Source organism: Mauremys reevesii, linkage group 2 (genome assembly GCF_016161935.1).
Source record: "Mauremys reevesii isolate NIE-2019 linkage group 2, ASM1616193v1, whole genome shotgun sequence".
In the NCBI taxonomy this organism is placed as follows: Eukaryota; Metazoa; Chordata; order Testudines; family Geoemydidae; genus Mauremys; species Mauremys reevesii.
This window is the reverse complement of record NC_052624.1, coordinates 95,723,360-95,739,344: the sequence shown is the minus strand read 5'-3', so window position 1 is coordinate 95,739,344 and position 15,985 is coordinate 95,723,360. Positions and strand designations below refer to the sequence as shown.

General features: G+C 42.7%; 1 long non-coding RNA gene across 4 annotated transcripts in view; it reads left to right on the top strand.

Annotated features, from left to right (window-relative positions):
- LOC120396786 overlaps positions 1-15,985 on the top strand; it is a 92,281-nt gene that overhangs the window by 32,285 nt on the left and 44,011 nt on the right. The window contains exon 4 of one of the 4 annotated variants that reach the window (XR_005593383.1): positions 8,968-9,024. The exons of the other annotated variants lie outside the window; for them this stretch is intronic. This is a non-coding gene — a long non-coding RNA (uncharacterized LOC120396786). Of the gene's footprint in view, positions 1-8,967; positions 9,025-15,985 lie in introns of those variants that run through there. 4 annotated transcript variants of the gene reach the window in all.

Sequence of the window (15,985 nt, the reverse complement as noted above, 5' to 3'; positions counted from 1 at the left end):
ATAATTCTAGGATTCCATTCTGCAAAGCTTAACTTCAGTGGGAACTATACACATAAATAAGAGCTATTTGTGAAAGTATCAGCATAAGGATTAAACTAGATGACTCCCATTAAGGTAAATGAAAAGCGTAGAGTTATATTTCCTACATCCGTTGCTGTAAAGAGAGATCTTGCATTTATAATCGCCTACAGGGAAGGACAAATTCCAGCCTTGTGAGCATGGGCAGGACTCCTCTATAAGTGGAAGCACATGCTTTGACGTTGCAGTCTATATGATTTTATAAAAATTTGATGAGTGAATATAATGTAACTGGAATATGCTTCGTGCAAAAGGTCTCCTGTAAGGTATCATTACAAAGCTTATAATCTACTGAGTGTGGTCATCCTATTTGTATAAAGGTAACACTCTTGTATCTGAAACTAGAAATATGAAATATAACTCTGAGGGCCTATTGTAATTATGCAAAGTGTGGGCCATTAATGGTGGTTTGGAATCTTAATGGCTCCCATCAACCAGGACAATTGACTGGATGGCTCTGTTTGCAGGCAAGCCTTCCTGTGAGTCAGGCTGGGAGGAATGAAGGCTTGAGGTCTTACAGTGACATGTGATCATGTCACCTGAACTGAAATCCATCTTTAACCTGGTGCTTTTCCAGTGGGAGGGGCGTGGTGGAAACCCATCGGAACAAAGGATTCTCGCCTTATGCAAAAGATATATAAAGGGGTGGAACAGAACAAAGAGGAGAGAAGCCATCATGAAGAATCCCCTAGCTACCACCTGAGCTGGAACAAGAGCTGTACCAGGGGAAAGAATTGTGCCCAGGCCTGGAAGGGGTCCAGTCTGAGAAAAAAACTTACTGAAGCATCTCTGACGGTGAGATTATCTTTATTCAGTTTGATTAGACAGAGATTTGCGTGTTTTATTTTATTTTGCTTGCTGACTTACTTTGTTCTGTCTGTTACTACTTGGAACCACTTAAATCCTACTTTCTGTATTTAATAAAATCACTTTTTACCTATTATTTAACTCAGAGTATGTGTTAATACCTGGGGGGCAAACAGCTGTGCATATCTCTCTATCAGTGTTATAGAGGGCGAACAATTTAACAGTTTACCCTGTATAAGCTTATACAGGTAAAATGGATTTATTTGGGTTTAGACCCCATTGGGAGTTGGGCATCTGAGTGCTAAAGACAGGAACACTTCTGTTAGCTACTTTCAGGTAAACCTGCAGCTTTGGGGCAAGTAATTCAGACCCTGGGTCTGTGTTGGAGCAGACAGGAGTGTCTGGCTCAGCAAGACAGGGTGCTGGAGTCCTGAGCTGGCAGGGAAAGCAGGGGTGGAAGTAGTCTTGGCACATCGGGTGGCAGCTCCCGGGGGGGAGTGTTCTGTGATCCAACCCATCCCACATGCATCTTCAAGTGTCCAAGACACTGGAAGGGTATTGTTGAAGAACATAACACTGAATGAGGCCAGGTCTACACTAAAAAGTTAGGTCCACTCAGCTATTTTGCTCAGGCATGTGAATAGTCCACAAGATGACCTACCTTCTGGTATAGACAATATTGACCTAGCTACCACTGCTCAGGGAGGTGGATTAACTATGTTGATGGGGGAAGGCTTCCCTTTGCTGTTGTGAGTGTCTACACTGAAGCACTCCAGTGGCTCAGCTGCAGCTGTGCTGCTGCAGGGTTTCTAGTGAAGACATAGTCTAAGGGAGATTAAAATTAAGAAGCCATAGGACAGAACATAGAATGGAAAAAGTAGAATTAAATGCTGTTTTTCTTCTTATTTTTCGTCTAAGTGACTTTAATGATGGCCAAAGATCTTGATGGACAGCCTTGAAGACTGAAGTTTTCTATTTAGCTAGCTCCCTCATCACCATCCTTGACTCTTTTTTTTTTTCTACACCATTCTGTGCACATAAAATATCCTTCCTGAGCTGGTCTGCAAAGCCGTTGGAAGCTCTTTGAGATCCAAATGCAGATACATAAATCAAGGATTCCAAGGCCAGAAGGGACCATTGTGATCATCTAGTCTGACTTCTTGTATAACGCAGGCCACAGAACTTCCCTGAAATAATTCTGAGAGCATATTTTTTAAAAAAATATTCAATCTTGTTTTTAAAATTGCCTGTGATGGAGAATCCACCATGACCCTTGGTAAATTGTACCAATGGCTAATTACCCTCACTGTTAAAATGTCACACCTTATTTCCAGTCTGAATTAGTCTAGCTTCAGATGAAGATCCGAACTTTGCAGCTGGCACCTATGGGCTAACTCAAAACTATGGATCCTAACCCCATTGAGCTTGAGGTTGGATTTGAGATATTTATCTGAACTTTGTGGCTCAGACCCATCTCTAGTAAGAATTACATCAGACTTGTTTTACACACCTATTCCAAAATACTCCCCTATGTCAATTTGCAGCCTAATATTTTCAACGTTCTAGGCAATGAAGACCATCCCAAGTTGTTTCATATATTCCAAGTCACTCAAGTCAGGTCTGTTTGTGATGTTTTGGGGGTCAGACCAGTTAGGGGTTATGTCACCACTTGCCCTTGAACCCCAAAGTGTCATAATGGTGCTATCCAATATATATACATGTGCAGGTATAGGTGGAAAACACACAGTTCTAAATCTCCACCAACAAAGTAAAAATGTCTAAGAGTAAGGGGAAAGGTCCTTTGATGTCTATCAGTTCTAAGAGAGGCTACACAGAACACCCAAAAAAACACACTTCCATTTGTTTAATTTTTACTGAATGATGTTAGAATTCTGTGTTTTCTCTTGAATTCCATCTTACACGTGGCTTTAGAATCTGGGATGTGCACTGTTTTTGAACAGTGCCTGGATCTGAAACGGCAGTGTATATTCATCGTGTGTGTGTGTGTGTGTGTGTGTGTGTGTGTGTGAGTGTGAGAGAGAGAGAGAGCGCTAAAAAGTTCTATATTTGGTTCCCTTTGCACCAGACAAGGTTGTGTTTAAATTTACCAAGTGGATGGAGGAAACACTGTTCAGAAGCTATGAAGCTGTTATCTGTGTTTTGTAAGGGAGACAGTCTCTGGGAGATGTAAAACAGAAGTGTCAGGCGGCTCACTCTAAAGGAATTAGATCATCTTGGACAGGATGAACTGAGCTTTACAGGGTAGATTCATGTCTGCTTGGTGTACTTTGGAGAAAAAGCCAAGTTGAGCGCATTCCTCGGATAGCACAACATATCTCCTCGTTGCACAAACGGGAAGACGAGGCCAGTATTGCAATCCCCACCTGTTCACACAGTGCTGACAGAGGAGTGCTAGTATCACACCAGTATGTGCCAGTGGGTGAATCTCCAAGTGTAGAACCTCAGTTCAGTTACTGAGACACACCTCTTAATGATGCTGATGAAATGGTTTTTCTTCTTTGTTCAGTAAGAATTTACAAATGCTGGGGATTTTTTCCCTTCCAATTACAACAATCTAGAGCCAACCTATATAAACAGCTGTATGACTAAGTTGGGGGGGAAAATGTATTTTCTGCACACAGGAAGGCATTTATGATTATCTCTGACTGGGGGTATTGCTTCAGTTCATGTTAGGATGACCAGAGAATCCAGTCTAGTCTGGGATTTCCTTATGTTTGTCAAATGAAAAGTGCTAGTTTATGAGGTAATTGGGAACAAACTTTTAGTTCCAGGGGGCAACTGAGGACCCAAAGGCAAAATTCCCATTGGTTTTAACAGGACCAAGATTAATGCAATACAACTTTATATGGTATAGCATCTTTCATAAGAGCTTCATAAAATATACACCTCGCATCACAGCAAGAATGCTGTGAATTGGTGTTATCCAGGCCACATCTCATCCTGGCTAGTGATGGACTCTTTGTACCTGATGGAAGGGAGGCCAAGGCCGATTTGCATTAGCGTAACCTAACTCTGGTGGACTTTGTCACCAGGGACCCTGGCAATGGTGTACACCCTCAGAAGACTATGGGGATGAGTGTGGCCTAGAGATTAAAATCAGAAAACATTGTTAAAACCATTGGATGGTCTGCTTTGCATGGTGCACAGCCCTTTAAACTGATCACTAGGTAACTTGTGGATTTCACAACAAATGTATGTGAAATCGGCACTTTCATTCCAAATCCCTATTTTCAGATGCTTACAACTTCTCCTTAAAATGACCTTTTGAAGCTGATATTTCTCAGCCTTGCTCCAACCCAGAAATTAATTTATTTGGTGAGTTCCAGGAAAGTCTATTCCAGTATTTCTGAATTATCAGGGTGAAAGGCTCTGCCACATCGAATGTACAAGGAGTGCTTTATGCATAAGGCACAGGCATGAACATGCCAGATAGAGTGGAGATGGTCCCAAAGTAACATGTTAGATCATTACAATCCAAAACTTCTGGAAAATCTGAACCTAGGTCTGTTGTTTGCAGTAGTCTTCCATCTTTTATCAGCAGAACCAGTCTAGATATTCACAACGATTGTGCTCAGAACTATCTCTAATATTAAATAATACAAAATACTATATACTGTTTTGTGGTTGTTACATATGATATGGGAACATTAGCTTTGAATTTTTCTGGCTTTTGTGCACATCTAAAATTGTGGCAATATCTACATTATTATTAGTGCAGATTTTTGCATACTGTTGTTATTTATGCTCCTGTATAGAAGAAAGTGAGCTAGATACTTAGTACTTGCTGAGTAACTATATTCCGGTCTTATTAATGACCTGAAGAAGAGCTGTGTGTAGCTTGAAAGTTTGTTTCTTTCACTGACAGAAGTTGGTCCAATAAAAGAGATTACCTCACCCACCTTGTCTCTCTAATGTTCTACGTGGCTACAACAATACTGCAAACCAAAAAGTGAATGAAAGTTTGAAGGCCCCAGACAAATCAGACTCAGATCTAGTTTTCTTCACTCCTTTTGAGGAACAGTTTTAAAATAAATCTCAAAATATTGTAAGAGGCTTGACTCCGAGGAACTTAGCTTGGCTTTTGTGCTGCGTGCTGAAGTTGATCGTGTATTCTGAATGTATCATCTGTTCTCTGGATGTCTCTGTGTCACTCTACCATCTGGCTTGAGTCAGGGTAATACACAGAGGGAAAAGAGTGTTACTTAGAATTGGCAGGAAAACCCAGTCACTCAGCCTGATAATCGTGAACTTTAGATCTTTTTGAAAAATGTTCCCTTTCAACTTCAGTCTCAAGCGAAGGCTATTGTTAGGAGAGTGTCTTCATCAGAACAGTCATAAAATTGAACAACCTGAGACAAAAACTTCCATTAGTTTCTTTTTAATTTGAAGAGATATGGTATTTTACATTGGAGGTCAGTCTGAGCCTTACCTGTAGTAATATTAGTAACTATTTTCCTGTTTTAAAATTATAGCACTTACTGTATTTTAATTGATCAATAGAACCATATATAAAATTATCAGAGGCTGAATTGATTATCCTTTGTTCCTGCATTACAATTACATTGACCTCTAGATATGAAGGTGATGCCACTTTAGATTGATTTGGGCCCTGACTTGACTTCCATCAAAATTTATCTTGGTGGTTTTATAGTATCTAAGTGCCTTTCAGGTAACATCGGTAGCAATAGCTCAGTCTTTGGTGGACTTCATGGAGTCTGTGGCACTTCTCTCTTTTTGGGGTCAAAACTCTACTGGGGTAGGGTTTTTGTTCTTGAATTATTTAGGGGCAGAAGAAGGTGTCTATTGTGAATGGCATTCATACGGTGAAAAGGTTGTGAAAATTAGAGGCAAAGCCCCCACCACTTTCAGTATGAACAGGATCAAATCCTTCAGTCTGGTGTAGCTTCCTGCTGAAATATAAACATCCAAATAGAGGCAGTAAAAATAACTCTGGGATTATTTTGTGTATATTGCTCTAATTGTAGCTATGCACTATATGTAATCATCTGCCAGCAGATCTCTTATAAATTGTTCTAAAAGCTCACTCCAGCCAGAAACTGCTATCCAAAATCCAGACTAAAGGCAATTTATTTTTAAACAAATGTTTCCAGATGCTTCTCTAAAACTCCAAACCAGCTTTGATTTAACAAAAACACAATAAATGAAATCTGTTAGTTCATATAACGGTATTTCTACTCGTACTTGGAAGAGGGTAGAGAGGTTCAATTGTACATTACTACTTTATTTTATGGGCAGCCTTTGGCTAAGGGAAGACCCAGTAGAGGGATATAGCTGGAGAGAGATGAGGTGAATTGGTAGAACAGTGTATGTACAAAAACCAAAATATCGGCTCATACTGGGCCGAATCCCAAGAGGGCCTGAGCTACTGCAGCTCCTATTGATTTAATTGAACTTATCAGGATCCAGTTCGCTGTAGCCTGACTTTAGGCAGTGCTAATGACCATGAGACAAGAGCTAATTTTATTTTTTAAATAGAAGCCTAATGTTAGGCTTCTTTAAGTGTCTATTGAGGCACCTACCTGATCTCTAAAAGTCCTGAGCCCCCAACAGTGTACACAGACCTCAAAGGGAGCTGTGTCAAGTACTCCATGCTTTTGAAAGTTAGATGCCTCAATATGGACTTAAAAGTCTAAAGTCTCAGTCTCTCTCTCTCTCTCTCTTCCTCCCGCCCCCCTACTCCGCCTTGGCTGATTACTTAAGCACAGTCTCCCTCTAAATGCAGGGGAAAGGCAATGTCTTAGCCTGGGTATTTCACTGAAAGTAATATAAAGTTTATTCATATGTAAACAGCAGGGGCGGCTCTAGAAAATAGGCCCCCCCCAGCGGCAGGTGCTGCCGCGCCTTCCTCCTTCCTCAGCGGTCCCCTCTTCCCCCGGTTGGCTCGCTTGTTGAGCTTCAGGGCCACAGGCCCCGGGCGAGCGGACCTGCCGCCAGGGCATGACGCTGTGGCTCACGGAGCGGGCGGGAAGTGGAGTGGCTGGCGGGCGGCGGTTGCGGGTCGGGGGCGCGGCGCTGCTGGCTCAGCTCATGCGCGCATGCCCGCGCGGAGGTCCGGTCGGGGCCGAGCCCGCAGACCTCGCCCCTCGCCGTCGGTCCTGCGGGCCTCATCCGATCGGCGGCGGTGCACACCTCGGCAGGGCAGGCGGCCTGGCCACCTGCCACCCCCCCCCCCCTAGGCCAGATTTGGCCACCCTGGGTTGGTTTTTAGTAAACAGTGATGTACAGGTCATATAGCCTCTAATTTACATATTGTGTGCTCCAGCCTGAATCTGCAGGGACTCCGTAACGAGCAGCCAGAAGGAGAGAGTGCTCTTGGGAGGGAAAGAGAGACTGATTGGCACTCCCAAAAGCATGTTGCCATTTCCTGCTGGGCCAGAGAAATGGTAGCCAGGTGAGCAATGAGCAGAGCTGGACAAGAGATTGTAAGGGGTAGTCAGGCAGGATCAGGGTCTTCTTCCTTTATCTGGTTTACAAAGGTCACCTGCACTCCCAACCTGGGCTGAGCACATCAGTGAAGGATGCAGATTTAGGAATTAATGCAGGAAAGTCTTGACTAAGCTACTCTCCTATTCTTTCTTACATAGGTTGTAACTTGGAGTTGCAGTATTAGAACTGGGGTTTGTGTGCTAGAAAGATCACAGGCGTGTGTAAGTGCTGGGTTGGGAAGAAATGGCATATGCAACTTGACAGATAGCATGGTAGGTGTCTCATTGGGGCACAGCAATTATCTTAATGTGTACATGTTTCAAAATCCCCCATTTATGGGCACACATCTCTTGCACAGCAATGTGACTTACTGTTCCCTCAGCAAGGATGGTGGTGTAAACTAGTATCTAAGTGTACATACGATTACAGTAACAAGTATTGACAGATTGCAGAGAGCTTGCACACCTAATGCTTATTAATATTAGTCTTCACGCATTTATATAATGTTTGCAAACTACAAACGTTTGCAGATTAAGTCAGGCCCTTGCAAATTATGTGTAAATTGCTACCTTATCTACACAATGTAAACCTCACTTTTCACGTAGTGTTAGGAGCTTTTCTAGTCCATTAAGCAGCTCTGAAAACAAAGACAAACAAGAATAGTACTGAGGTTCTGACTTCAGTCATGCTCTTTACTCTTCTTGCTCTCACAAAACATCTGGAAGGGTTTTAGTGGTGGGTGGTGGTGGTTGTTTTCCAATGAACCTCAGCAACACACTTTGCCTGGACAAACGGTTTAAACCTAATGGCTACAATTTGCAAATCTCTAGGTGTCTAATGTTAGGCCCCTTTAAGTGCCCTAATCTTCTGAGGTATTCAGCACCCTGAGCTCCCTCTGAAGTCTGTGGGAGTTGTGGGTACTCAGCACCTCTGAAGATCTGGTCACTTATTCAGATGCCTAACTTCAGGCATTCAGTTTGAAACGTTTGGCTGTGGAACATGACAGATAAGCTCACCTTGTCCCCCACGCTGAAAATAGCGCGCACCTATTTCCCCTTACACTGACTGTATCCACTTCCCTGAAGGGAGCAGGCCAGGGGCTTATCAGACAGTAGAATACTTGCTTATGGTTAGTTTAAAAGACTGAACAAAGATATGCATCCTGTACTTCTCCGTGGGCCAAGCGTTCCAAATGTGGCCTGCATTTGTACCTGCATGTCTTAATGTGCACAGGAACTTGCATGTGCAGTTTGTGTGCACAGCTGTTGCAGAATGTTCATGAACAAACCGCCTTGGGCATACTTAGATGCAGTGTAATGGTTTTGCTCGTGTAGATGCGTTGCTTGCATGTGCCCAAGTAACAGTGCTCAAAAATGGCAATGCTGAGCATAAAGAAACACAAGCCAGGTTGAGGCCCCTTTCCAAACCTGGCCCTTAAAATTTGACAGGCTTGAGCTCTCATAAGTTCTGTTTAGCTAATTTTATTTATTAAGTGAAATGCCTCGAAGACATGTTTTTTTTGTGTGGAGCTCCTGATAAGATAATGTGCTGCATGAAACATTCAAAGGAGGCTTTTAAGTTATTAGGACTAATTCAGTCTCTTCCCTTCTTCAGGAGCAGCCAAGAGGGGAGTCAGGAGGACTTGGCAAGTACACAGAAAGGGCAGGGCGATGACTGGAAGGAGGCAAGTAAAATGGAAATCTTGACTTGCTTCTAGTTCAGTTGTTTAATTATCACTGGAATATGATATGCAGATAGCATCTCTCTGGGTTCCTTGCTCCCAGGAAGTCTTATCCTTCCAATTAGAGAAGGGACAGCCATGAGATGATGTTTCCTAAAATGTCTAGAAAGATCTTGGGAGCAAATTAAAACAATTAAAAAAAATCTCTTTTGTCAAAGGAAAAATAATTTATCATTCTTCACTCTTACGAGGCCAAAATCTAGAATGGTCTAATTTTCTAAAGTGGCAACCTGAATGGGGCACTGAAATTCTACATATTTTTAATACCAGTCATTAATCTTACCTACCCCTTTTATAATCCGTACAGCTTCATGTCACTGTAATCAAGTCAATTATATAGGGAAGAAATTGCAATCCACTCCACATCTGTATGGTATCAACATGCGGAATGTTTCGCTCTTTGCTATGATGGTAGATACGAGCCAGACCTGGTGAAAAAGGCTGGGTCTATGTGGAAGGAGGAAATGTCAGCTCCATAGTATCTTCTGGTGGAATACTCTCTCCAAGCTCCGGCTTCACTTGTCAGGAGATAGAGCAGGACTGTGGCTTTTTTCTTCCCTCAACTCCACGTGGATTCCCCATGGAAGATAATGTTGGCTCAATAGGCAACATCTTGTGATGACTGCCTCTACCATAGGAACCCCTTCCACAGTTCCAGGGCAGCCATCCAGGGGATCCACATAAGATCATAGCTCCTGAGAGAAATTATTATAGGGGAGGAAGTCCAGGAAGCTATATGGAAACCCTGGATGTTAAAATGTCCACACCAGTCTTGGTACAGTACAGGTCTATAGGGTTGAGTCTTCTGCCCCATTGCCTCCCATGGGTGCTGTGTTATATTGTGCACACGTGAGATTTATTTACTTGGAAGTGTGGACATAGTCCCTGAGGCATGTGGCTAGCAATCTACCAGTTTGTATACTCCAGCCTCCAAATACGCACATGCCCAACTTCGTGTTAAAAGTTCCAGGGTGGGCAGCCCATTTGGCATTTAGTGTACCAAGTATCACAGCTAGAGAGGCCATTCAAACACTATATGCGGAAACAGGAACACATGTCACTCACCCAATGGCATGATTTTATGGCAACATACTGAGTATTCAGCAGAGTTTGTTCTTTTCACCAGGAGGGGATGAAATGGCCCTTGACTTGATTTTTTTTATTCAAGCTTTATATTGCTGCAATTAATTATTCTATAGAGTCTGAACAAACACTCACCGTTTTACCGTCTGCTCTGCTTTTCCGTCATCTTATGAAGGTTGCTTTCTTTTCATGTATTTGTTTGGACAATGAAAGGCATCATCTGCAACTTTGTTGGGTTTGTTCTTTCTCTATTCCTGGAATGACACAATTACTACCTCTGTGTGCATCCTTTGGTTTTGAGAAGTATCCAACAGATCTCAGAGACTTTATGGACTTGTTTTTCTATCTTAATGCCACCAGTAATGTCTGATTTAAAAGTCCTGAAATAACATGCAGTAAATATTGTTTCCGTGTGCCACATTCTTAGTATGCAAAAATCTGGTCCCAAAGGTTTGCCTGACATCAGTTGTCAGGCATTGGGGTGAGACTTCATAGTTTGTACCCTGCATTCATTTTGCACCTATTTTGTTTTCATGATGGGTGAACTTTTCACCCCATGAGCAACTTTAATTTCTGGGCCCTCTGCACAAGGGTGAATTTCACTCAGTAAAAATGGCTTTGCCAAGATTCTTGTAGTCATGTTGAAATTCTGGGTAAGAATTTACAAATCCCAGACGTAACTTGACAAGGAAACTTTATATGTGTGTCTTAAAATCTAATGGGCCAAATTTTTATCTTAGACTTACACTGGGGTGGATCTGGGGTTCCTGTGAGATCAGTGGAGTTGCCCCAGATTTACAATAATGTGATTAAGATTGGATTCAATGCCTGCATGAGCCTGGCTGTACTTTACTGGGGGCAATCCTTGGTTATTGCCATTTAAAATCTCTCTCTCTCTATTTTACACCTGCTGCCTCGTGGCCAGAAGCAGGGGTTGGCGCCCAAAGCCCCGTGGTTGAAGCCCACTGCCATGCGGCTAGGGCTCAGGGTCGGCACTTGTGGCCAGCGCCTGCCACTGCACAGCCAGTGCCCAGAACTGGAGCCGGGAGCCAGCACCTGCTGCCATGCAGCTAGAATCAGGGGCCAGAGACTGAAGCCCCGCAGCTGGAGGCCAGGGCCGCACGTCCAGAGGTGGGGGGTAGGGGGTGTCAATACTTGCTGCCCTGTGGTCAGAGCCTGGGGCCACATGGCCAGGTTCCTGGAGCCTGCCATCCAAACCCCTTTCCCCCAACTTGGGTAAGAACTTACCTTCGTCCTGTAACGTTGTGCCCCACTCTCTCCAGAGGTGATGCAGGGCAGTGCATCCAGGAGCAACAGGAAGGGAGGGGGAGGAGCTGATGCTTTGCCCCCCACCCCATCACCACCCAGGAGCCTGTCATGGCCTCACAAAAAGCCCCTGGTGGTCGCATGCGGCCACAGTGGCCGCATTTGAGAAACGTTGGACTAGGTAATACTTAGTCCTGCCATGAGTGCAGGGGACTGGACTAGATGACCTCTCGAGGTCTCTTCCGTTCCTATGAGTCTATGAAATAAAAAATATTTATATAACCCTTTGAAGCAGAACTGCAGAATGTTTCTGCAAACAGTCCTTTGGGCCTGAATTCTGTTCATTTTTAAGAATCCGTTCTTTCAGTGATTTTGGAATCTACTGAGTTCTGAGTTCCACCTACAAAAATTTCTTTAAGGCAGGTGGGAGAAGTCAGCCAGACATGCCTGCAGCTACAGGGGGTTCTTCATGCTTGATCCTGGAAAGAAAAAATGTTGAAGCATGTGTAGTTGTCTTAGGCTACTGTGTGTACTGCTTTGGCCCTTTCAGCTGTGGGCACCTGGTCCAGGTGGGAGTAGAGCAATGAGCAGAATTTCAAACTTGGGTGCATGGTTCTGTGTAGAAAGGGACCTATATCCTCATTTCTGGTAAGAGGCTGAAATCAACTCTATAGCTGGCAGCTGAAACCAAAGAGATGTCAAATGTTAGATGAATGGAGATTCAGAAACCATACATAGAGAAATCTTGTGTAGGGTATGTAAAGAAAAAGCGCTCCAATTTATTACTCCATCGTATTTATACTAAGCGTAAATTGTAGTTCTATTGTTTGAAAAGTGACTATGTAAAACTAGCACCTTCTTACTCAGCTGACCTGCACTCTGAAATATCTGCTGACTCTTTTGAGGAAAAACAAGTTTTCCCGAAGTTGGCAGAGCCAATGTGGCTATGGGAGAAGGACCTGGGTTCGGTTCCTTCTTGTGCATCAACAGAATTGTTTACCAAGTTCCAATCAATTCTACATGGGTAAACCCAGTGAAAGCAATGGGCTTACACAAATTTAACTGAGGGCATAACTTGGTCAGTAGCCCCTTCATAACTGGTGGTGATGCATGGGAAGGAAAGAACTCAGCCTGGCTCTTTGGTCCAGTTGGGTCTGCACTTTGCAGAGCTGGAATTTGGAGGAAATCTTATTGCTTGTAAGATGAGCACATGCAATCTGGAAAATAAGTGTCATCCAATAAATATGAAATCCCATTGTCATTTTTGCAGTCACTTTTCAGCATTGTGGCTGGCTTTAATTGTTGTTTATGGTTTGTCTGTCTGTGGCCTACAGATTTACTGTAGTCTAGTGTTTTATTTCCTTTTAACGCAGAGACCATACCTGTGTACCTGCCAGATTCAAATTGTGAAAGGACAAGGAGGACTTAGGCTGTAGACAAGTATTGCACAGAGCAAGAGCAGCAGTGCATGGCTATACCTGTGTAAAATGACCAACAAAAAGGAAGAGAATAAAATGAATTTCTGTACAGTGTGAATAAAACTACCACATACCTTCCGAGCTGTCAGCATGGCCTCAGTTTTGTCAATCTCTTTAGCAGCCAGAGCCATCACAAATGACCCATCAATCAAAGGTTAGCCCTATCCAGGACTTCATCTACCAGGGTTACAGATGCCAGAACCAGTGTTCCTTACAGAAGAGGCCAGTGGGGTGGCTGGACCATCTGTTTAATTTTTGAAGGGCCAAGGCTGGACATTACACTTGTTAAAGGGTATGTTTAGTGCTCTGCAGTCTTAAAATTTGAGCCACAAACTCGTATGCTTAAATACGGATTCAAAAGTCTAAAGTGAGACACTTTTTTATATCTTTTTTTTTTAATTGTAACCTAAATCTCATTTATATTGAAGGATTCTTTTTAGAGTTTGGTCACTAGAAGAAATAGCTTCAAATCCTAGTCTTGTAACTTGTGTCCCTCTCCAACCTATGGAAGTCCTTGAATAAAAAAGCTAGCCAGCAAATGCTGCATCAGCATTGTGGCTGGTCAGAGGTGTTTCACCAAATGTTTTAAGAAAATATCTTTTTGACTAAATATAAATTTTCTCATGACATTTCCCTTTTTACTAAATTTTTTTAGGGGTTTCATTTTCCAAAATTGCACACAAAAAGATTTAAAATTTTTTGCAGATAACAAATATTAGTGTTTGTTTGTTTGTTTGTTTTTTGAGAAATAAGATATGCTTCCTGACCAGCTCTAGTTGTCATATATCCATGTGGCTGTACAAGGAACTTAGAGAACTACATTGGCATCATATATGCCAGAATATTGATGTATAAGCTTTCACAGTAGAAGCAGACAATTGTTTTTCAGGTATCTATGTAAAGTACACAGTTAAGATAATATACCACCCTGGATCCCAGTGAGAGTTGTGCAAGTGTATCGAGGACAGTATACGGTCCTTAGTTTTGAATTGCTACACTACCTTTGTCAAATGGAGTAATACATTCAGAACTATTGCACTGTGGAATTCCAGCATGAAAAATGCCTTATTCTGAAGGAAGAGTTTGTTTAAAAGTCACAAATCTCATATGAGAAGCTCAGTTATAGAAGCCAAAAAAGGGAACAAAAACAAGTCTTACAAGGCAGACCTCTTAACTATGCATCGCCTGATGTATGAGCTGTCAGAAATCCAAAGTTAACCAAGTGCAGGAGAATATTTTGCAAAATCCCTGTGTTAGGACTGTCATGGCAGCACATATTTCCTGAGCAGTGTTTCTAACACTTTCTTTGCTTACCATAGTGCAGAGCTTATAAAATAAGCCTTCTCTTGAACAGGAGCAGGAATCTTGTTTTTAGATGCTAATTTCAACATTTGACTTGAAACAGGCCTTTTGTTGCATCTTCACCATTACTGGAGCCAACAATATGTACATCTCTTTGCTTCACTGCCCAAGGATGTTTTATTCAAGAATCATCATCTGGCTAATATTCAAAGTATTGGAATATAGCACCCAGAAATATTTGTCTTGGAATGGAAACCCTAACACTATCCTTCTGGGGCACAGCACCCAAACAGCTGGATCACTACTACTATTGTAATTCAATATAATAATCTAAAATCAAGCGTTGTACTTAGAGCCCCATCTCCATTTCCTATCTTACTCTAAGTACTAGCTCCAAACATCTCCAAACCTTGGGATTATTCAAAGCATGAGGCCAGATTCAAGATCTGCAGATAGCTTCTCCTTCTGTAACAGGCTCAACCAAAAGCCTGGAATTAAACGTTGTTAGATATTGCGCGGCTTTAAAACAAACCTGAATTCTGTGGCTTGATTCAGTCTCTAAGGATAACTACATTAACACTGTATACAAGGAATTAATAGCAAACACTTTGTTTTCTCAGCGTGCTCACTGCGTTAATTGCAGCTCTCTGTGCTCAGGCTTGATATGCCAGCTTCCCAAATGGATGTGGGGACTGGGAAAAACAATTGAAGTTATATGGTTAAAGCCAGTCCCACATCTGTTTTAATATTTTTGTGGTGAAGGGAGATGTTGGTCTGGTGAGCACCGACAGTTCTCACTGGGCTGAAGGAGGAATTGCATTTGCTCAGCACCTTTTGGGATCACACCAACTTGTGGGCAGATTAGTTAATTTAGCAAGCAAGGAGAAAAGATAAATATGTAGCTCAGGGACCTTAGGGCAATGTCCTAGGAGAGGGGTTCAGCTAGCCAGGGGCAAATCTGGTTGGAAACCAAATGGAGAAAAGTCAAGATTAGGAGCTAGGGAGCGGTGGTGGAAAAGACTGTGAAAGTTTGTAGCACAGTGGCTAATCATGCCATGTCTGTATAACGTGAGGCTACACTGGGGAAAAAAGACAGTAGGCAAGGGAAGCAGAGGTTCTGCCTTCCTTAACCTCACTGTGGCCCAGGTTGTCCAGAAATTCAGGCCAACAGCTAAAGCCATCCAACACCTCTGTGAGGAGCTGAAGGGGGGGGCTATAAGAGAGAGCAGCCCAACAGAGCTATGCACTCTCCAAGCAGTAGATGATCTTTTTCACTAGGGTAAGAGGTTAACAAGTATTTCAGCTCTCCCAAAGGAAGCACAAAGCTGACTGCGAACGAGAGAGGGAAACCTACAGCTTTTTTGTGGCCTTCGTGACAGGCAAGAGTCTTAACCAGACACCATGGCAAAATCCAGAAAACAAAATGTATTAACTGTCTGAAAATGACTGTGGTTGCCATGAAAGAGGGGGGCCAAGGAGCTCTGTTAGCTCGCTAGAGATGTTGAGAAATTGGCGGTGCCATTGCAGCTGTGAAATAAATATTTTTTCCGGATTAAATGTACAAAAGTCTGTAGTTCAATTGGTCCCTGTGGGTGGTGAGGGTAGGAAACATGCTCATCTTGTAAGCCAAATATAGAACACTTCCAAATTTCCTTGCCTCATGTTCCCAAGTAACAATGGGCTCACTTTTCTCTACTTCATCTCCGTTCACTGCAACAAGAAATACCAATTCTCAGGGGCCAGATCTAAGCTAAATAAAACA